Genomic DNA, 23,500 nt, shown 5'->3' with positions numbered 1-23,500 from the left:
CACATTTTTCACATGTGGACATTAACGGACAGAATTATTCAAGCAGAGTAATCCCAAAAGAAGCAAGGCATGTTCACAAAATACTAACACAGGAACGGATGGCGCAGTACCTGTGACTTCAGACGGTTGGGGAAGAGTCCAGGAAAGTCAACAGCACTTGGGTGGGCAAGTTAGGAAACGCTTGAAACAACTGTTGGTGTCAAGAGCCACAGCTGGCCGACAGCATCAACTTGCCGGCTCTGAGTGCCCAGAGCCTGAATTTGCATGCTGAGATATATACATATATGAAATGGTACCCCCTGCAAATTAGTTCAGAAGGTTTTGAATATAAGGCGATTAAAAGAGAAGCAACATAAGTCTAGGCTAGACCATCTTCTATCTTTATAATGTGGACCTGGCAAATGCATCATGTGCTGTTTTTCTACTTTATAATTCCTACCTTGGAATTATAGATAGTTCTGACCACAAGGCTATTAATCTACCTCCCTCTGGGGCTGTCCTGCCCCACCATCAGTGTACCCTGGGTAAAAACCTGATAGGTCTTTTGTGTGTGGGATGACAGTGAACTAGTAGACACATAAATCAGATCGGATCATTTCTCTGCTTAAAAGTCCACTAAAACCTTCATGCTACTCTTTGGGAAAAAAAAATCACACTTCCTACCGTGGACCCCCAGTCCCTGCATGAGCTGGCCCTGCCTCACTGACAGCATTTCCACCATCCTCTTGCTCTGGATCGTCAACCAGTGGCCAGGCTATTCTTAGCTTTGTTGGAACTCACAAAACAAGTCTCTTCTCTGCCCTTGACGCTTATATGGTGTGAAATGTCTTGTTTACTTGGTATCCCAAGTGCTAATTGATGGTCTGGCACACAAGAGGAGATCAATAAATGTCTGACAAATGAGTGAATAAATTTACTTTCAATACCAAAACAAGATCGGATTTCATTTCCTTGATTAGTATCTAAGTAAGCTTTTAAACTTATAAAAAAATAAATCTGATTTACATAAAACAGACTCTTTAGTTGGCTCCTTCCTTGTACATTTGTAGAGGGACCAAGTGCTGTCTCCTTCGTAAACTACCTCTGGGACACTAGGATTTTGCTTTACTTTAGCTTCCCAAGCAGGACATTCTGCTTCTCCTTCTTTGTGCTGTTTCAGCCCCCCTGCCATTGTGTGCACAGTCTGGTGGCCCTTCACCAAAGATCAAGTCCAATATGCCCTGCAGCCTTTAAAACTCAATTCAAGGGGTGCTTGGATGGCTCAGTCACGTCTGCCTGTAGCTCAGGTCATGATCTCAGGGTCCCTCGTGTTGGGCTCCCCACCCAATGGGGAACGTGCTCCTCCCTCTCCTTTGCCTCCTCCCCTGTGCTCATCCTCTGTCCTTCTGTCTCTGTCTCTCAAATAAGTAGTCTTAAAAAGAAAAAAAAAAAAAACTCAATTCAAACACACTTGCTTCTAATAGACTTTCCCTGTTGTATTTCCAAGCTTCCTGAAGGGAAGGGCCTCCTCTGTCTTCTACTCTATTTTTTCTGCTCCTGCTGCACACTCTACTGTTATGGGTATCACGTCCTATTATAGGGTGAGACCCTATTCTAATAAGGAGTGAGAAAGAAAAGGTTCTCCCAGCCATCAGAAGTACGAGAGAGACTTTAGTTTTACCTTGTACCCAGCTCCTTTACTTCAGGTTCGATTTTTTGATGTCCAGCCAAACTCCACAATCATCCCAGAAATTGACACATGACAAACACTCAAGAAATATTTGCCAGTTGCTTGCTTTCCCCCCTTTTTTCTTAAATTCTGATGCTTGTCAAGCTTGCTCTGACAGCTGCTGGACCCTCAGGTCTGGGAGGAGGGGAGGGAGCTGCCTGCTTCTCAAGCATTCACAGCTATTCATGGTCACTCCCTGACTCCACCTCAATCTTCCTTGGAGCATCTTTTGAACTGCTCTTGCAACTAAAGGTAGACAGTTTGCTGTTTTTAATCAGGAGTCAGAAGTCCCATATTTTAGACCCTGTTTTACTATTTCAAGTTGAACGACCTCGGACAGGTCATTAAACTTCTTTGGGTTTCTGTCTTTTCTTTGTAAAAGGAAAGGTATCCTAAAGGATCTTGGTTGTAAAAACACAGTTTAAATGTCCCTTTTAGAAATGTATTTAGATAGAAATCGTATATGATTTCTAACTTTTTTTTCTTAGTAGATGGATAAATCAACTTTTATTTGACTACAAACATTATTCAAATTTTCCAGGGTCTTTTCCTTCAAAATAAATAAGAATATGATTTATCATAAATGTTACAAATGATAAAAACAAAGTTCCCTAGATGATGTGGAAAGGAAGATATTTTATTTTATCTTAATTCCAGTACAATTAACATACACTGTTATACTAGTTTCAGGTGTACAAGTAACTCATCACTTCCATACATCACCTACTGCTCATCATGACAAGTGCACTCCTTAATCTACTCTGTTTTTATAGTGTTTTCTCCCCAATGAGAATTTTAACTTTTGGAAGTCAGGTTCTAGACATCCAATAAGTTCCCCTATCTCCCCACTTCTCTCTCTCTGCTATCAGATCATTCTGCTTTTTCCTCCTTAAAGTGTAGTGGTTAGTGTTCAAGCACTGTAGTAAAACTGGCTGGACCAGATCCCAGTGCGTTATGACATTGGGGAAGTTTATTGAATCTTTCTGAATCTCAGCTTCTGCATCAATAGAATGGATTAGTAATAGTCTCTACCTCATAAAGTTTTTAAATCTAATGAGATAATATATAAAGCATTTAGCACAGTGATTATTCATAATGTACTTTAGTAGATGTAGTAATGTACATCAGTAGGTGTTAGATATTAATATTTTTCAGTTCTTTGGGTATATGATATTCCCTACTACCTCAGGTCCATTCCAAAAATGCTGTTACCTCTAACTGAACCTTTTGTTTTGTTTTTATTTTTGTTTGTTTGTTTGTTTTACCTCCTTGTGGCTTGGTTAACTGCCTGCCTTGATATTTCAGTTCAATAATCACTTTCTGAGGAAAAGTGTACATGACAGATGAGACTAGACTGAGACTAGACTCTATTATATGCGCCTAGAGTTTCCTATATTTCTCCTTCATGGCATTAGCAAGAATATAATTAAAACAATTGATGACACAATTATATATTTGACATATGTCTTCCCTACTTCAGTATAAGATTAAAGGTGTCAACTTACAGCTTTTAGAGACTAAATGTTGCTAAATGTGTTGTCCCCTATAAGCAGTCACAATACCGGTCAAACCACATGAGGCAACTGTTTTCAAGTACTTAACAACAAGAAATGTAGAACTGTAGTACTTGAGAGAAAAGAAACCCAAGAGATGAGCTCCCTAAATGGCCTGGTTCTCTCTGCCTAGTGGCATGTTCTCTCCACAGTTCAAAGAGGTACAGATCATGCTTACTGAGAGGAGATTGGCAGACATCAGAATTCTGGACTCATAAAGTGACTGGAATTTGCAGGAGAGGGTGTTAGGAGAGAACTGGTTTGTGCGTCAGAAGGGAAGATTTGTGTGAAGATTGTGGCTCGTTGTGGGGATTAATTTTATTTAGCAACTTGACTGGGCTAAGTCAAATAGCTGGTAAAATATCATTTCTGAGTGTCTGTGAGGGTGTCTCTGGAAGGAATGAGCATTTGAATGGGTAGACTGAGTAAAGAAAATCACCTTCACCAATGTTAATGGGCACCATCCAATAGTTGAGGGCTTAAATAGAACAAAAGGCAGAGGAAGGGTGGATTTGTTCTCTGCCTGAATTGGGGCATCCATCTTATGATGCCTCCAGGCATTGGCTCTCTTGGTTCCCAGGCCGTTGTGTTTGGATTGGAACTATACCATCAACTTTCCTGGCAGATTGTGGGACTTCTCAGCCTCAATGACTGTGTGAGCCAATGTTTCATTGTATCTATATCTATTTATCTCTCTACCTATCTCCAATTGGTTCTGTTTCTCTGGAGAACTCTGACTAATACAGTCATTGATCAAGGGCTGAGTGATGCATGCTCAAGGTCAGACTCCATAATACTTAGGAGGCAGAAGCTGCCTGAAAGGCTGAATAGAAATACTAGAAGTCATGTCATGCTGGGAGATGTTGAAGTTCTGACCCAAAAGATAAAGAAAAGAAAAGAAAAGAAAAGAAGGAAGGAAGGAAAGAAGAAAAGAAGGAAGGAAGGAAGGAAAGAAACCACACTGCTGCAGCAGCAGCACTGGCATTCACTGGAGAGTCAGAGAGACTATGTTTTGGGAGTAAAGATCATTTTCTAGAGTACGAGTCACAACCTATGACTACATATAAAACCAAAATTGACCTATCCTAACAAATAATAGAACAAAAGTTGGTAAGACCAGAAGGAGGTGCTCAGCACATTAAGATTTTATTTATTTATTCATGAGAGACACACAGAGACAGGCAAAGACACAGGCAGAGGGAGAAACAGGCCCCATGCAGGGAGTCCAATGTGGGACTCAATCCTGGGACCATGGGATCGTGTCCTGAGCCGAAGGCAGACGCTCAACCGCTGAGCCACCCAGGCATTCCATATTCAGCACATTAAAAAGAAGATAACAAAATCCAAACTCCTTACAATGTATTATAATGATGTCTATCATGTTGTCAAAAATAAGCAGATGCGTAAAGGAATGGAAAAATGTGACCCATAATCAAGATTTTAAGAAAATGATTGATAAAAACAGACTCTGGGATGACACAGATCTCAAAATAAGTAGAAAATGACATTAAAGAAAAAGATGACCATAGTAAGTAAATAATTGAAATTAAAAATATAAAAAGGAAACAAATAAAAATAGTAAAAATGAGAAGTAAAATACCAAAAATCTAAAAGCTTTCTTAGAAGGACTTAACAGTACATAACAAATTACTAAAGAACGAGTTATGAGTTTGAATAAAGATGAAAAGAGACAAATTATTCAATTTGAATACTAGAGATAAAAAGGGATTAAAAAGTAAATAGATTTTAGTAATTTGTAAAAAGATATCAAGTAGTCTAACATGATGTAATTTAAAAAACAGATGAATCAGGAGAGAGGAGTTTGAAAAGAAATGGCCCAAATATTCCAACTTTAGTTTCAAACATTAATGTACAGATCCAGGGAACTTATTCAGACACACTCAAGATAAACATAAGATGAATTATGTCTAGTCACACCGTAGACAAATTGCTGAAAAAAAACTGAAAAAAAAAAAAGCTTAAAAAACATAAATCTAGAATAAAAGGACATATTACAGATAGAGACATGATAATATGAGAATGGTTTCTCATCAGAAACAATAGAGGCCAGAAAACAATGGAATAAGTGCTGGGGGAAATATAAAGACTTTCAACCCAGACTTCTATACTCAGTGAAATAGTCTTCTGAGAAGGACAGTGAAATAAAGACATTTTCAGATATACTAAAGCTGAGAAAAACCATAGCTGCTAGATCTGCACTACCAGAAATACTGAAGGAGTTTCTTCAGGCTTAAAACAAAGGACATGATAGGAAGATCTACAGGTAGAAATAAAGAGCAAAATAAAGAACCCTGGAAATTGAAAATATGTGAATAAACATAAACTATTATCTTATTTCCTTTGTTTAAACAAACAACAAAAAAAAGGCATTGTGGAATTCATTACATTTGTAGATATAAAATTCCTGACAAGGGCATAAGGGGTGAGGGAAGGCAAACGTTACTGATGGTACGTTTTCCACTAAGCGGTACAATAGTCATGCTGAGCAGTCTGAGTAAGTGCAAGGGACAGACTACAACCTCTAGATACTGGGGAAACAGGTAAGTGGTAGTCAGAGGAGGCGCAGTTGAAAAGCCAATTGAGAAATTAAAATGGAATACCAAAAATATTCGATGAATCCCAAAGAAGTCAGAGACAGAGGAATAGAAAAGCAAAGAGAACATAATCAGCCAGCAGACTCTCTTCAACCATATCATTAAATCAGAAGCCGAATCACTCTTATCTACTACTGTATCCCCATTACCTTGCATAAGCCTGTTATATAAAGAGCATTCAATCAATATCTGCTGAAAGCATGAAATCAGACTACATTTGTCATATGATGGTCTCAAAATACACAGATTAGCTGCATGCCTATAATTAGCAGACGCGTTTAAAATCTGCACGGTCTGTTTCCTCGCAGTGGGTCAAGCAGTCTCCTCCCCACACTCTAAATGGACACCTGTGTCTGAGGCTCTCTCTGAGTCTGACGGCGTTCCCCAGCCCATAGTACCAAGAGAAAATCAGTTGAAGGGGGGTCAACCAGTAGAATGCGTTAGTATGCAGGGCGTTTTACTCTCATAAACACTCTTTGACAGACTAAAAACTTTACATCACATAAATATTCATTTATTTAGAAAAAGCATTTATCATAATAGCACTTATAAACATTTAAACAATGCTTGTTGTAGAGCTGTGGCTATATAGTGGCCATATAAAAGAAAGTCCTTGCTCTCGGAGTCTAACCATCTACTTCAATTCTAACACCCATTGCATTGCGTGATTAATTTGCCAGTGCCTTTCGCTAAATCTCAAATTCATTGAGGAAAGGATTCTGCGCATTTATTAATTCATTTATTCAAAAATCATTTGAGTGGCTAGAATGTGCTAGACACTGTTTCGGGGGCTGGGAATAATGTAGTGAATAAAACAGACAAAAAATTCCTACTTTTTTTGTCATCATGCATTATAGTTGGGGAAAAATAAACAAAAATAGCAAAATATAAAGCCTGCAAGAGAGAAAGCAGAGATGAGGCATAGAGACTTCTGTTGGTAGGTGGGTTGGGAAGTAGGGTGGGGAGGACTGGTACTTTTCAATGTGGTTGTAGGGAGGGATTCAGTGTAGTTAGATTTGAGCAAACTCATCTAATGAGAAAGTTTCTTAGCATCATTAGCAACTAGTGCAGCATATTACATTTTAGGCACTAATATAGATTTGTTGAGGGATTGATCTTCCTCATTTATGAATTTATCCAATTAGTACTTATGGACACTTACAATAGACAGGTCAATACCTTAGATTAATTGGCTGGATAAACCTGAGTCCAATGATCTACTCATAAATTTATGTCCTTAGAAATCAAAAGTAACTCAACTCCCTTATCCTTGCATTGAGAAGTTAACCAGTTCTAGGGCAGCCCGGGTGGCTCAGCGGTTTAGCTCCTCCTTCAGCCCAGGGTGAGACCCTGGAGACCCGGGATCGAGTCCCACGTTGGGCTCCCTGCATGGTGCCTGCTTCTCCCTCTGCCTGTGTCTCTGCCTCTCTCTCTCTCTGTGTGTGTCTCTCATGAATAATAAAACAAAATCTTTAAAAAGATAATAAACCAGAGTTCTAGCACTTTAAAACTCCCGAAACAAAATAATATGAAAAGAATAAAAAGTAAGTGTGCAAATAAACAGGCCACCTCGAATTGTGATACAGCTGAATGCAAATGCCTTCATTCCTACCCGTGGGAAAGATTTCATCTTACAAAGCCTGACATTACTGACAATCAATCAGCCCAGTATCAGGTTGGTTGGCCCGTATTTGTGACCCTCGAGATTTCCACGGTCATGTATGTCGGTGGTCGTTTTACCCTGGCTGCTCTCCCTGTCCCACAAGGAATGCCCCTACATGTAAGTGTCAGGTTTCAGCAGCGAGCCATGGGCCTGTGTTTCGAATTCAGCTAATGATGACGGTAACAGAAGTGGCAATTTCACCACAATGGGAAGGATGCTCATCTTCCTCCTTTTCATCGTATAGCTGATAGCAAAAACGAAGACTCTCTGTAACTTTGCATGGGAAAAAAAGGCTCCTACTCCATAATTCACAGCCCTGCTCAGCTTCTATCTTGTGCTTTTGAATTATGGACAATGTTTTTCTTCCTAGATGCTCGGCCTGCGGATGTCAGGTGGAAGAAAATAGTTAATGATGTTTCCATAGACGTGGTGTCTTCCTTGGACTCAATAACTATGACCAAATCACTAGGGGTTCGGTGGCGCTGTGATCCCATCTGGGTCTCCCTCCTTGGCATCAGTGACAAGCAGATTGTACACAAGCAGATTTACGAGCAGTGACTTGATGTTGAGGCTAGAAATATATTCATGACGAGTTGCAACTGTGAGCCTACCTGCCAGCGTGTCTATTTTTCAGATAAGCTTATGGCTCCTAAATACACAGACAGTTCTTTTTGTGTTTCCAAATTTATTCCTAAAAAAAAAAAAAAAAAAAAAAAAAGGCTCCAGATGACTTGGACTTCATACTCTGGTGATAATTCTCACTGAAAACTGTTGGCCAATCATGCCAATTGCTACTGATCCTGTAGTCAGCCTGGATGCAATTATTCACTTTTAAGGACAGCAGCAGGGTCCATGACTACCTGAACTGCTTAGATGGTGAAGTCTTTGTGCAGGAGTTGGGAAATGATCTGGAGTTCTCTGTAAGTAGGGGCTTGCCCCGGACAGTGCCAATTTGTGACGATGGTCCTAACACTCCATCTGTTAGCATCCCCCTTTCATGGCCACAGTGTTCCTGTTTAAGAAGACAAATTATATCAGCACCCAGTGGGGTCTGTTCCTATAGAGAAATTGCAGTCACCGCCAAACCGGCCGCTTCGTTCATCACACGGTTAATAATGTCAACATGCAACTTGAGTTTTAAAAATGGCTGTAGGGACGCCTCGGTGATTCAGTGGTTGTGCGTCTGGCCTCGGCTCAGGGCGTGACCCCGGGGTCCTGGAATCGAGTTCCCCACATCAGGCTCCCCGCAGGGAGCCTGCTTCTCCCTCTGCCTGGGTCTCTGCCTCTCTCTATGTGTCTCTCATGAATAAATAAACAAGATCTTAAAAAAAAATAGCTATAATTAGTAGGAAAACTGAAACAGAGATCTAAAAACATATTTGTACACAATGCAATATTATTATAATATTAATGTAATATATTTTTCAGCTTTTGAACAGAAGAAAATCCTGACATACATGACCACCTACATGAACCCTGAGGACACTAGGTGAAGTGAACTAAGCCAGTCACAGAAGAACAAATACTACATGATCCTACTCATATGACGTATCTAAAATAGTCAAATTCATAGAAGCAGAAAGGAGAATGGTGCTTGAGGGGGCTGGGCAAAAGTGGAAATGGGGAGATGCTGTTAGCTGATGTACAACTTAGGGAGGTGCGCTGTATGACACGGGGTCTCCCGTTAGCGATACTGCACTGCACATTCACCAAGTTATTACGGGGTAGATCCCACGCTAAGTATTCTTACCGACATAAAAAAAAAAGTGTAAGTAACTTGGGATATATTAATGGTTAACATTTGTAGTGGAAAGTCTTGCCACTTGGGAATCAGAAAGAGCTAGTTTGGATCTAAGCTTTGCGTTTGTCGTTTGTGAGACTTAGGATAAGCAGCCTAACCCCGCTGAGCCTCTTGATCTCACCTGTATCACAGGGAGAATAACGCCAGGATTAACAGTAAGACAGGCAAGTTCTCTACGTTTCACTTGAGCGTGATCTTGCCCTTTGGGAAGAAGGAGCTAAATAATGCCTAAGACGCAGTGTCCTGACACAACAATAAGAAGAACCTTCTATGGGCCAAGGACTTTACCAGCATTATATCGTGTAACCTTCACATGAACTCCATGTGGCAGATAATGTACAATAGCCGGATGACAGCCGAGGGAATTAAGGGTAGAGGTGTGTGCAGCTTGGAAGTGGCAGGACCAGGATGAGCCCATGTTCATCTGTCTAAACCTGGGTCTGCCATTCTGACTCCTCTACTGTACTGACGATGGCTCTAAGAAATCACTGGACGACTTCCCTTATCGGGTCTGATGTGTAACCTTCGGCTACAGCATATTTGTTTCACTTTGTGGAGGGTTATTTCCCTCCCCCGCCCCCTCGGTTAGGCCTCTTAAATCATCCTATCTTAAATATAGAACCGAGAACTTGGTGACCTGTGTTCCTTTACTAGAAATGCTGCCTCTAATTCTATTTTCTGTAGGACATCTATCAAATTCCTGGCGGTATTAAAAATAATAATGCAGTTGAAGAGAAAACTGCACTAGGAGATCCAATTTCTTCATCTGAAAAATGGGGCTAATAATATGTGACACTTACTAATCTCAAGGAAAGTAGGAGATGAATGAAGTAAATTGTTTCTGCAAAATCTTTTCAAATGGTGGAAGAAATACCATGAAATCCATTATAACTTCCAGTGTGAAACACTACTTTTCCATTCTTTAGGGTCACTGTATGTCATCTTCTTTCAAAACTGTATTTATCCTATAAAATTTTTTGTTCATTAATCTCACCAATAGATATTTCTTGAATATGTCATAAGGCAGACCCCATGTGAGGTACTTGGGATGATAATCAGATAAGACGTGCAATGAAGCTCAAGTGTTTACAGTTTTGTGAGTACCAATTAATTGGCCTCGGCTACTCATCACAATCACCAGAGTGGCTTTAAAAAATTAGCTATGCCCAATCACTCCAGACCAAGTGAATCAGCTAACTCAGGTGGGAAGCCCAATTTATTTATTTTGTTTAAGATTTATTTATTTATTTTAGGGAGAGAGAGAGAGAGAGCAAGTGTGTGCAAGTTGGGGGAGGGGCAGAGGGAGAGAATTTTAAGCAGACTCCCTGCTGAGCATGGATTCCTTAGGGGAGCTTGATCTCAGGACCCACAATATCATGACCTGAGCCAAAACCAAGAGTAAGTGTTCGACCAACTGAGTCACCCAGGTGCCCCAGGAAGCCCAGTTTAGAACTGTTATCCTGTTCTGGGCCAATGTCATGTGAAGAGGTTTTCCTAAGAACTGCAGTTTTACAGTTTTGATATGGACATTGTATTGGGTTGAATAGTGTCTCAAAAAATGCATGCTCACCCTGAACCTCAGAATGTGACTTTTTTGGAAATAGAGTCTTTGCAGATATAATTAGTTAAGATGAGGTCATACTGGATTAGGATGGGCCCTGAATCAAGTGACTTGTGTTCTTATAAGAGAAAGGGGAGACACTCCCACACACCCACACACGCAAACACACAGGAAAGAAGGCAACACAAAGATAGAGGCAGAGGTTGGAAAGATGCTGCTTCAAGCTAAGGAATGCTAGAGATTGCCATCAGCTCCCAGAAACTGAAAAGACAGGCATGAAAAAGATTCTCCCTCAAAAACTTCAAAAGGAACCAATCATCCTGATACCTTAATTTCAGTCTCACTGTCTCCTAAACTATTAGAGAATACATTTTCGTTGTTTGTAGTAATTTATTACAGAAGCCATAAGAAACTAACACAGACAATTAACAAATTTGCTAGGAAGCCAGAAAAATCAAATTATACCACGGCCACAAATTCATCCTCTACTTAGACTAGAACACTTTCTTTATGTATGGAGTCCTTCAAAATCTAAGACACGGTGCTGTACTTATGATATCTTCTTAATAGCACTGGTAGTTTCTTGCAAATTCCCTCTGAGCGTATTAATTCTTGGTAAATTAATTCACAACACACTACAATCGAGTGGATTTTTCCCATTTGGAGTTGACATGTTCTATATTCTGCAGTTAGGGTTAGGTAAAATCTGTTGAGGAGAAGCATTCACAAAGAACTAAACTGGAAGCAAGAATCTTCTCTTCTTTGTTTCAAGTTAATTAACTAGTCAGATATTTATTGAATATTAGATTATTTTCCATATCGCTGAGACTAATAGCCAAATTCCCTCCAATGGCCGACAAAGGGTACAAGGTTCTCCCACCAAAACTCATCTGTCTGTCTTATCTTCTATTTTACTCTTCTCATTCTGAACTTGCTACTGACGGGTGGGTCTCTGCTCCTGAACTGTCTTATCTCAAATATCTTCAAGATGACTCATTTATTTCCTTCAGGTCTTTACTCCAGCTGGCCAGTTCAATGGCACCTTCTTAGCCATCCTATTTAAACTTGAACTGTCACCTAACCACTTCCTATTCTTTCCTGCTTTACTTCACACCATATGTTGGTTTACTATGTGGCTTGACTTGTGTCCTCCACAAAGTCCTATGTCAGTGACATAACCCCCAGTACCTCAGAATGTGACTACATTGGGGACAGAGCCTTGAAAGAGACAATTAAGTTAAAACAAGACCTTTCCTTAGGCCTAATCCAATCTGACTAGTGTCCTTATAAGAAGAGAAAGAGACACCAGGGGTGTATTGAGCACAGAGCAAAGGCCAGGTGAGGACACAGGGAGAAGTGTGACACCTTGATCCTAAACTTCTAGCCTCTGGAATTATGAGAAAATAAATTTCCGTTGTATTAACCACCCAGTCTCTTGTTATAGCAGCCCTAGAAAACTTATACAGTTAATCATAAAATTTATTTCCAACCTGGAACATCACTAAAAATAAAAAAAGGGGGCACTATAATAATGATACCAGGATGACTGGCATAAACCGTGACTTCCCAGTATAGCAGAACTTTTTGTAGCCCTATCAATAGTGCCTGTCACTATTAATATACAATGCACTTTAGCTATATGTTTATTGTCTGCCTGTCTCCACCAGGTAGTAAATTCCTTCAGGCAGGGATTGCCTATATTTTTATTACTTTATTCCCAGTACGTACGTGTATGGTATCTAGTTGCTTCTCAATTAAAAATATGTTGAATAAATAAAAGTAAACTGTATCAAGTGGTTGATATTCACTGATTTTTATATAAAACTTTAATATAAAAGATCTTCCTGTGACTACCAATTACTTTGCACCTGCTACATGCTAAACAGAGTCCTAAGCCTCTTATATATGTTATCGCTCATTCTTACAATGATTTTGCAAGCTAGGAATGATCCCTAATTTATACCCAAAAACCTACATACATCGGAGATTTTAGGTCACTTCTCCTATAACCCTCAGCAAGTAGGTAAGGATACAAATTCAGGTCTAATCTCCTAATGCAGAAAAGATGTTTGCACATTCTCAGCAGTTATAAAAGAACATAAATGCAGATTTCCAGCTCAACAAGTCCATTTAAATGATCAATACAGTCACACAATACTGTACATGTTGAGGTAGAAGTGATACCCACAAATTATATTAATGTGGGTTCAGAAGAAGTTATGTTTAATTAAACAGAGTAAGTGGAAAGACTCCCTAATACTTTAACCCCAACTCCTCTATCAGCACTACAGAAAAATCAAGAACAACAAATCAATATCCCTCAGATGGATATGAGTAGCTCTTCCCGCTAATTTAATTTTTAGTAACCAATGTTTTAGGCTGACACACAATGTAAAATATTGTCCTTGAAAACAGGCAGCTCTGTTGGCTGCTCAGGATTTTTATTTATTAGAAACTGAGCCAGGAAAATCTGATGTAAAATTTATCATAGCAGCTGAGGGGTTCTGTCTGGCCGAAGAAAATTAATTGCATGCCAGTTTATTAGACGTTGTCTGATAACTTTTTGTAAGTAGCTATCTTGACCACATCAAAATGTTGCCTAAGAGAATGCTTTGAGCTACATGAAGTGAAGTTACATTTTGCATGCAAATTTGAAATAATATCATATAAGTAGTAAAGTCTCACACTATGTGCAAATTTGAAAGTAATGCAATACTTGGATTTTTGCTACATTTGTCAAGAATTTCATAACTTAAAAGCTGGCAGACTGAATGAGTGGTGAGCTGTTTGGGATATTGCTTCAAGGCAATATCCCTTCAAGCTTGGAATAGAAACTCTGGCCATTCCTTTTTAGCCTTATGGAAACATCTAATTAAGACCTTAAATTGCTTGAGGTCCTCAAGAACATGTTCTTCAAAGGAAACATAATCTCTCTGTAATTCACACTAACCAAGCATGAATCCCAAATATGGTAGGACTAAAACTCTTAATCCTGAAAATCCTAGTATCACTTAATTCAAATCTACAAGTCTCTGTTCATGCTTAATTTCATTAAATGCTCCTTGATGCTTTCTTTTCCCAGGGATCATAGGATTTTATTGAAAAGGAGATGAACTTTTGAGAGATAATAGTGAAATAATTTACAAAAAAAAAAAAAATCACTTCACTCCAGAGGCTGATCTTATGCCTCCCTTATCATTCAGAACTCCTTACACTTTATTAAATGTCTCAGACTCTCTGGCTTTTCCAGATCTCCATGGGGTCGAATAGGATTGCTTAGTAAGGCCAAACCATCATATTTTAGAAATCTGCTATGGCCAAACATGGTAAAGTCATATTTATAAATACTGTCTTATATAAGCTTTAAACAAAAACATTTATGAAGAAGAAACTGAACTCAATAATGTTTTAGTTTGCCCAAGATCAGAGTCTATGAACTTGGTCTGTATGATTCCTAAGTCCGTAATTTACTATTTATGCTCCATTTATCTTTTTCTCCCCTGCATCATACACGATGCCTAGCATTGGTTGTTCAATATATATTTGTTAAAGGAATGAATCAATGTTGCTTGAATTCCAGAGGAGAAAGGGAGGCTCCTTTTTTATTAATAAATCATTACTTTTTCAAGATGTCCAAAAAATTAGCATTTTATTTTATTTTTTTTAGATTATTTATTTGAGAGAGAGAGAGCAAAGGGGAGAGAGCACAAGTGTGAGCTGGGGAAGGGGAAGAGGGAGAGAATGTCCAAGCAGACTCCTGCTGAGTAGGGAGCACCATGCAGGGCTTGATCCCACAAGCCATGAGATCAGGACCTGAGCCGAATCCGAGTTAGATGTTTAACCAACTGAGCCACGCAAGCACCTAAAACAATTGGCATATTCAGAGGGAACATCTGAAATGCCAGATCCTGGCAAACCTGCCACTTGGAGACAAGGGCATTCAGAAAGCTGAGCTTTGAAAATTTGCAGACTGCCCCTTCTTGGTGGCCTTCAATACTAGCCTGTGGTTGATGGAAGTTATGGGGGAACCAGAGGGGAAGGTGGTAGTTGTAGGAAACCCAGCACTGCCAACAATACTGGATAACTTGGGAAGACGATGCTGTTAAAATACACTCTGATCGCTACAAGGAACAGACCAGAGTCATGAAGCCGTGTTCTCAGGCTAATATTTCATAGGAAGCTTGTAAAAACAGCTTTGTGGGGAAGGAATTATGGATTCTATCTTACTCTCTGGATGAATAAAACCATTGAATTCCATGTGCCCTCAGGATCACATGGGCACAGACCCGAGCAGGACAATTTGTCTGATAAATGGTTTTATAACCAAGACAGATCTGAGGTTTAGGTAGACTCTGGGGAAGACACTGAACTGAACATGTTTGGGCTTCATGTTAATGATGACAGTAACAAATGCCTCTTTATTTTTTATTTTTTGAGCACTTTACAAAGCACTCTCCCACTTGGTTATCAAAATAGTTCTTTGAGATATACTCGCTTGGTATTACAGCCTATAATTTACAAATGAGGAATTTCAGGAAGTTTAGAAAATGTGCAGCTCAACTGCTGCCAGGCTGAGACTCTATTTCAGATCCTCTCAAATTGGGTTACTCTGTTCCAGTATGTTCTTGATACTTCAAATGTGGTATTGAGACCATTAGCATCATCTGGGAGCATGTTAGAAATTCAGAATCTTGCAACTCGCCCCTGAGCTACTGAATCAAAATTTGCATTTTAATAAGATCCTCAGGTGATTTGTATGCACTTTATATTGTGAAAGGCATCTTATACTGTACGCTGTCTTAGTCATCCGGAATGCCGCTGCTTTGGGAATCTTATCTCAAGCTGCTATGAATAAGGGTAAGTGAAGGCATGATCATGAGAATAAGCCGCCAATCTATGAGTCTTCTCAAAACATAATCAGATTTAAATCCTGATGGCACCAGTGATATTAATATGGTATAAGTTAAGATCATAGACTCTGAATCTTGGTTTGGCCATTCACTGTGAGGCTTTGGGAACATTTTTTAACTCTTTACGCTTCAACTCGTCATCTGGAAATGAAGGTGATGAGCATACTAGCCTCATGAGGTCATTGTGAACACCCAATGAAATGAGTCTTCAGAGCTGGTACTTGGTGAGTACACAGCCACGCCCATTATTTTAAGCGTGATACATGACAGAGATTCACTCTAGCTGTTAATCTTACCAAGAGAAACAGCTTCTGAAGAGGTTCTCTTGGTTTTTCATTAATTCACTCCTCTGAACACTATCAAGGAGACTCACTCCATATTGACTCCTATCACTGGAGTTCTGCCCAAGTGGCACAAGTTCATTGTGAGTTTCCAGTGAATTGACACATTTTCTGGTGTTTTCATCCTAGGGATTATTCATTTGTGTCCATATTCTAAGGCGCCAACATTATTGGGTAATAGAGTACCTACCATGAGTTCTTCCCTTTTGGGACCTGAAAGTCTGGCCCTTCTAGCATTTGATACACTTTTAACATTTATTCTTAAAATCCATAGACCGACTGAGAAGAAGTTCAAATAAATTATCTTCCCTAAGGAGTCTGGACACAAGAGGATGGAGGAGGGTTCCTCTGTGGTGCTCCGAGACCCGGGGAGGCTATAGGGATTGAGTTCCAGCAGAGAAACTAATCACAGCAGGGTTAGCTGAAACTAGAAACCATGGGGTCCTCAACTCGGTTCAGCTGGTGCATCGGGTCTTTTAAAGAAAAGAATGGAGAATAAACTAACTGGCTGTGTTGTCTGTAGTATACACAGATGCACCATGAAGACCTGACTTTTATTCTAAATGAGACAAGAAACATGGAAAATGCTTTATTAAAACGTGCTTAACAGGGACGCATGCATGGCTTAGTGGTTGAACATCTGCCTTTGGCTCAGGGCCTGATCCCAGGGTCCCGGGATGGAGTCCCACATCGGGCTCCCCGCAGGGAGCCTGCTTCTCTCTCTGCCTATGTCTCTGCCTCTCTCTGTGTGTCTCTCATGAATAAATAAATAAAATCTTTGAAAAATAAATGAAATGTGCTTAACGGAGATGAGTTATTAGTTAATATCGTGTGCCTTTTCTCATATGGAAAGAATGTCATAACCATAAGACATGTGGTGTGCTGTTTCAAAATAAATATCAGAAATGACTAGGGTAAGAACGTACAAGGCTGATACCAAGATGCTGGTCCTGGATACAGAATCATTATTCCTCATAGAGCTAGCAAATCCTTAAAAGGTTCAGAGAAGGATCTGAAGACACTGCAAACTGTCACAGGCATACACAGAACTTAAGAGAGCAAAATGAAATGTAAGTGGAATATCTTAATTCTTCTCGCTTTTCCTAGTGAACAACAATCCCATATCTTTCGGTCAAACTTTATTTTGTATCATCACTTGATCTAGCTCTTCCACTTCCCTGCTGTTCCATGGGGTGAATATTAGCAGAGGTGATGAGCGCCGTGGCGGGATTTACAGCCCGTCTTCCTCCTCTGCCTGGCTTGCTCATTTTGCCACAGCCCAGTAGTACCTTCCCCCTATTGGAGGACTTCATGCTTTCATGAGCCGATGGAAAGGAGAGAAATCCTTTTTCTTCATCATGAATGTTAAAATGTAAGTAAAAAATTATAAGCCACAGATTCTTTCCAAGTCTCCAAAGACGGCATTTTTATTTTTATTTTTTTTTTGCATTTTTATTTTTAAATGGAAAATAATTATTTAAAAGTTGAAGTAAAGCAGATTTTATTTTTAAAAACTTTTTTGTTTTTAAATATTTTGTTTATTTATGAGAGAGATTGAGAAAGAGAGAGAGAGAGAGCACTAGCAGTGGGAGGGACAGAGAGAGAAGCAAACTCCCGCTGAGCAGGGAGCCCAATATGGGTCTTGATCCCAGGATCCCGGGATCATGACCCGAACCAAAGGCAGATGTTTACCCGAGCCATGCAGGCACCCCCGTCCCCACATTTTTAAAGGCTGAGAGTCATCTCCAAATCATTGTAAATTAGTCAAAACATAGTTTCACCTACATGCTCTTTCGGTTGTGGTTTCTTTCTCAGCTGAATTTGAAATGTCATCCTTCATTTTAAAAAATCTTTAAAAAGGGGCACCTGGGTGGCTCAGGCGATTGAGTATCTGACTTGGTTTCAGCTCGAGGCATGATCTCACCGTCCTGGGATCGAGCCCCATGTCAGGCTCTGTGCTCAGCATGGGGTCTCCTAGAGAGTCTTTCTCTCTCTCTCTCTGTCTCCTTTTGCTCCTCCCCCTGCTCTCTCTCTCTCTCCCTCAAATAAATAAATAAATAAATAAATAAATAAATAAATAAATAAAAATTTAAAAAAAATCTTTAAAAATTAATATCTATCTTTCACCTCATCAAGATTTTATTTTTTTATAGTTTGTCTTTTGGTTGCTTATTTTTTACTGAAATATTGCTATGGTTTATCCTATCAAGTTTAATTTTTATCTTTTTTATTGCTTTACTTGGGTCTAATTTTTTGGTCAAGCTTCTAATCATTTCTCAAAATATTTTATTCTACTTTAGAAGTTTTCCCTTGCGGCGCCCTCTGAAGGGCAGTAATGATTCATATGGATTATTAAGGATTATATGAGTCTATTGACAAAAACAGCAATTTATTAGCACTGTGGGAGCTTCCATGCCTTCACTCACTAAATCTTTCCAACAACCCTTCACAATATCACCCCAATCTATATATGAGGACATTGAGACCTAGAGAGATATTAAATGGGTTACCTGGATCACGAAGTTAGTAAACTGCTAAAGCCAAGACTTGGACCCTTGTAATCTATCACCAGATGAGGGCCCTTAACAATCACTTGCCCCATATCTGGCACATCATGTACTGGTCAATAAGGGGCAGAGACCATGCAGAGGATATCTCTAAATAGATCTTTACATAATCACTACTGAAGACACACCAAATGTATGTGGCCTCTCATAGATCTGTGTGGGCAAGCCTGGAACTGATCTAGAAAATTCATGACCAACTGGCAATACCTTTAATTGCCCAAATTGATTACTTTGACCAGACTCTCATCAGTCCCTCCCTGCCCTGAGGCAGTCCTTGTCTTCCCACCTTATTAGATTATCAATTTTAAATCAAACACAGCAGGGGGTGCCTGGCTCTCCTCCATGGGCTCCTCAGTTTGCCAAAGATTTATGGAAGCTGTATTTTAAAGAATCACATTTACCCACTGAGCTAATTTTCTTCTCAGTTAGAATTCCATCATTCTAGTCCTGGATAGAAAAGTGAATAGAACTTAATCAACTGAACATAGAACTTCCTACATTAATGTATGTATATGTTACTTTGTCTAGTAGAATAACTCCCTGCTCCCATAGTTAAGCTGTGCACGCATAGTTGAATTCAAGAATCGAAAAAAAAAAAGTTTTCATATATGCTTGACTTTATAGAATGTTGATTTAGTAACATTGGTTTAAAACTAAGCACTATTTGAACGCTAGCAAAGTCTTGTAGGTATCAAAGGCCTCATATCAGAACTATTCTTCAATTATACATTGATGATTCAGAAGCCGTCTAGAATCTTTGGAACAAAAATAATTACATTAACACCGTGGTTTTCCTATTATTTTTTAAAGATAACTGCTTAAATATAACACGGATGAACTTCACTGTAGATTTGTAAAATTAACACAGAGCATACCTAGCCAATGCACAGCATGGAAATAACCCATCTATTTTTCTAGTACCCTTGATTGGAGAGCACTTAACAAAAAGCTTGTTTAATTAAGCCTTAACTTTTTTCCTCTACATCATGATTATAAACTCTTAAACTAATCATATACTCTTAAATATTAATAATATTTTAAAATGTACGAATTTCATGCAAGGACACTTGCTTCAAATTAAATTTCCTTTCTGTCCAAATAAATCTATGAGGATGCAATTCTACTCATGTTTATCCTTAGTCATCTGAGGGTTGAGTAATGGAGAGATAGTAGTGAGAAGGAGGAGGAGGAGGAGAAAGAGAAGAAGAGGTAGAGAGGGTGAGAGAAGAGAAAGGAGAAAAAGTTGTGTTGGAAGAAGGGGTTTCAGGAAGGCATTTTTTCAGCCGAGCTCTAAGACATGATGTAATGTTGTTAGAATTTAAAATAAAAATATTTCCTTTGGTGAAAAGATGTTCTACATACAGGTGGTACTGGTGTACTAGAGCTACCACAATAAAGTACCGCAGGCTAGGTGGCTGAAACAGCAGCCGTCTATTTCCCTACAGTTCTGGAAGCTGTAAGTCTAAGATCAAGTTGTCAGCAGGTTTGTTTCTTTTCTGAGCCTCTCCTCGGCTTGTAGAAGTCTTTTCTCTGTATCCTCGTGTGGCCTTTCTTCCGTGCTCCAGAATCCCTGCCGTCTCTTCTTCTTCTAAGGACACCATTCATACTGTATTAGGGCCTCGCCCTTATGCCTTCATCTTAACCAACTTTTATAATGCCTCATCTCCATATTCAGTCACATGTCAAACCACCGGGATTAGGGCCTCAACATATGAATTTTGCAAGGGTCACAATTTAGCCCATAATAGGAGGCTTTCAGTAAATGCTTGCTGACTGCTAAGGGGCAAAGGACTATCTACTGAGAAACAAAAATGATCATGCGGGCTGCTCTTCAGCATTATCCGATGAGGTGGTAGCAAATGGGATGTGTTAATGTTCTTCTGGTTCTGCAAGTCCATGTTGGCCCTTCCCAGTCCTTCTCTTACCTAATCAAGTTCTTTTATTTATTTTTACTTTTCTGAGAGAGAGCGAGAGAGCAAGCAAGTGTGCAAGCAAGGGGCCGGGAAAGGGAAGAGCAGAGGGAGGAGGAGACAGAGAATCCCAAGCAGGCTGCACACCCAGCATAGAGCCAGATGTGGGGCTCAATCCCAGGACCCTGAGATCCTGACCTGAACTGAGATTAAGATTTGGACACGTAACTGACTGGACCACGCAGGTGCCTTGATCAAGTTCCTCTTGATTAGGTTATAATAATGATACTACAACTGGTTACCCAGTTTCATCTGTGTCCCCCACTTCCATGAGATTGTTCTTTCTAAAGCATAGTTCCAACCTAAGAAGCCCAGCAGTATTCAGTCATTGAGGTGATGCATGCTTCTGAGTGTGCCCATGCCAAGAATTCTACTCGGCATAAGAAGAGCAAGAAAGAGCAGTCAAAACTTTCCATTGCTTCCATTGCCTACCAGATAAAATGCAAAATCCTTAACATAGCATTCAAGGTCATTCAGTATTTAGGATTTATCCACTTACCAGTGTCCTCTCTACCTGTCTAAAAATTAAACAAAAAAATAAAACACAAATATAACAAAGTCTCAGCACCATGAAAGGTATAATTTTACCTTTGAGGTTCATTATAATGGAAACTGAGTTGTAAATGCTAACAAAGATTAGAACTAAGAAGATTGAATATGCCATTATGTAAATTAAAGGAAGCCTTCATATGATTTTTGGGTCAATTAGCACATAACAGTCAAAAAATTTTGACTAAAACTTAGGAAGCCCTAATTCTAGCTCTGTTGATCACTTGATCCACAACTTTGGTTAAGTTACTAAACAGGTCTCTTTAAATTTATGTAAAATCTAGACACATAATGTCTCCTCATGTGATTTTTGATTGTGAAAATTTAAATGAAATAAATATGGAAACATTAAAAACTGAGCATCATTTTATATTATATATAACCAGGATGACAAAGATAACAGTTTTGCTGAATAAACTCTGCTTTGATAAATGCAGATGGAAAATATATAATTTATTTAAAAGCATTTCCGTTGGGAATTTGAAAGAATGGTAGTGTGATAATTAAGGGATACGATCATTTATTTACTTTAGTTCTTCTCTTGGTGCTGTTGTTAGAATTGAAGGATTTAAAAAAAAAATCAAATTTCCTTGGATTCTTACCAAACCACCAGCATTTTAAAGCTAGTTGTCATGGATATTTATTTACTCATAACAACTTGTTCTGATAAAAGAGATTCCTGATTTAGAATACTCTACATTTTTGTAATGTCCCTGAGCACCTACTGCAGGGTATTAATCTAATTAAGCAAATTAGATAGAACTGTTCCCTTATTTCTTTTGGGAGACTTCTTGTCATTCTTTCTTAAAGCCAAATACTTCGAATCCTACCTATTGTCATTCCAGTCTTCCCAGCCTACAGATTGTGCTGCAAATTGATTTAGGTTTGTTTCCTCAAGTGACTGGAAGAAGCTGCTCTAATATTTATTTATATAGCTGGCAAGAATTTGTCTCAGATGGATGGATTATGATTTATATTGAGCCACTTATATCCTGCCATTTTGAATAGAGAATAGGTCAGGGGTAATTTTGCAGTTGTGACCAGGTTCGAGTGACATCTCCCCAGTGAAGTTTCCCCTAATACTCGTCTTCCCAGAGTTCATCATAGCCGTAACAGCTGCTGTTTGTGGAGCTCATAACATACACCTGCTGGGCAGGTAGAGCCGTGTTGTTTGGGCAAGTTCCTTAAACTCTAAGGCTCAGTTTCCCTGTGGGTTGAGCAAAGATAATAATAGTTTTTGCCTCATTTAGTTTGTTGAGAGCTTAAATGAAGTAATTGAAGATCTTGGCACAGTGACTATTTCTTAGTAAACCGCTCATAAATATTAGTCACTGTTACTGGGATTTTTTTTTTTTTTTTATTTAGTTATGATAGTCACAGAGAGAGAGAGAGGCAGAGACACAGGCAGAGGGAGAAGCAGGCTCCATGCACCGGGAGCCCAATGTGGGATTCGATCCCGGGTCTCCAGGATCGTGCCCTGGGCCAAAGGCAGGCACCAAACCGCTGCGCCACCCAGGGATCCCATTCACTGTTACTGGGATAGAAACTTTAACAACAAACTGTGACAACTGACAAGTGGAAACAACCTCATGTCCACAATCAGATCATGGGTTGAATTAATTACAGTAGCTCCAGATGACAGACATCAAATATTCTGTTATAGAACCATACATAGGGACTTGCGAAGATACTCTAGGTCTGTTGCTAAGTGGAAAAATAGGCTCCAGTTTGCTCATGGAACCTACTGGAAAACCATACACCAAAATGTGACCAGTGGTTACCTTGGGATTGTGGGACTTTTTGTTGTTGTTTATTTTACTTTTGTGTTTTCCTGCTTTCTTCTTTGTTTTTCATAGAGTGCTATTTACTTTATTAAGAAAAAAATCACTTATAAGAAATGTATAGCCCTGTCACTCAGCATACAATCATCCTATTATTGGGCATCCACACAATGGTTGAATTGGATACGCATATCACCCTTGACTCACTACCACAGCAGCTTGAGATTTTATAATATACACACCACTTCCCAATAAGTTGCTTAAATATAAACATACAAAACACAGATTATCATCCCTTTTAAATGGTCCAGTGACCCTCCCTTTAAGGGAGTTTGGGGCCCATGCATGCCAGTGACAAACATGCTCCACTTTCCCCTCAGTCACTCTGTCATCTGGAACACTTTGGTTCTGACGTATTTACACCTTCCTATTCCAACTTTCTTCTCCGTTGCCTGCCTTCACCATAAACGCTGAAAAAAGT

At 39.3% G+C, this 23,500-nt stretch overlaps 1 protein-coding gene across 10 annotated transcripts in view; it reads right to left on the bottom strand.

Annotated features, from left to right (window-relative positions):
- The window catches only part of KCNIP4 (potassium voltage-gated channel interacting protein 4), a 1,121,260-nt gene that overhangs the window by 135,663 nt on the left and 962,097 nt on the right, over positions 1-23,500 (bottom strand). The window contains exon 1 of one of the 10 annotated variants that reach the window (XM_072737994.1): positions 111-1,670. The exons of the other annotated variants lie outside the window; for them this stretch is intronic. The gene's annotated coding sequence lies outside the window, so the exon portion shown is untranslated. Of the gene's footprint in view, positions 1-110; positions 1,671-23,500 lie in introns of those variants that run through there. 10 annotated transcript variants of the gene reach the window in all.

The sequence above is a fragment of the Vulpes vulpes genome, chromosome 14, assembly GCF_048418805.1.
Source record: "Vulpes vulpes isolate BD-2025 chromosome 14, VulVul3, whole genome shotgun sequence".
Lineage (NCBI taxonomy): Eukaryota > Metazoa > Chordata > Mammalia > Carnivora > Canidae > Vulpes > Vulpes vulpes.
Note: the sequence above shows the minus strand (reverse complement) of the source record. Positions and strands in the feature narration are given on the sequence as shown.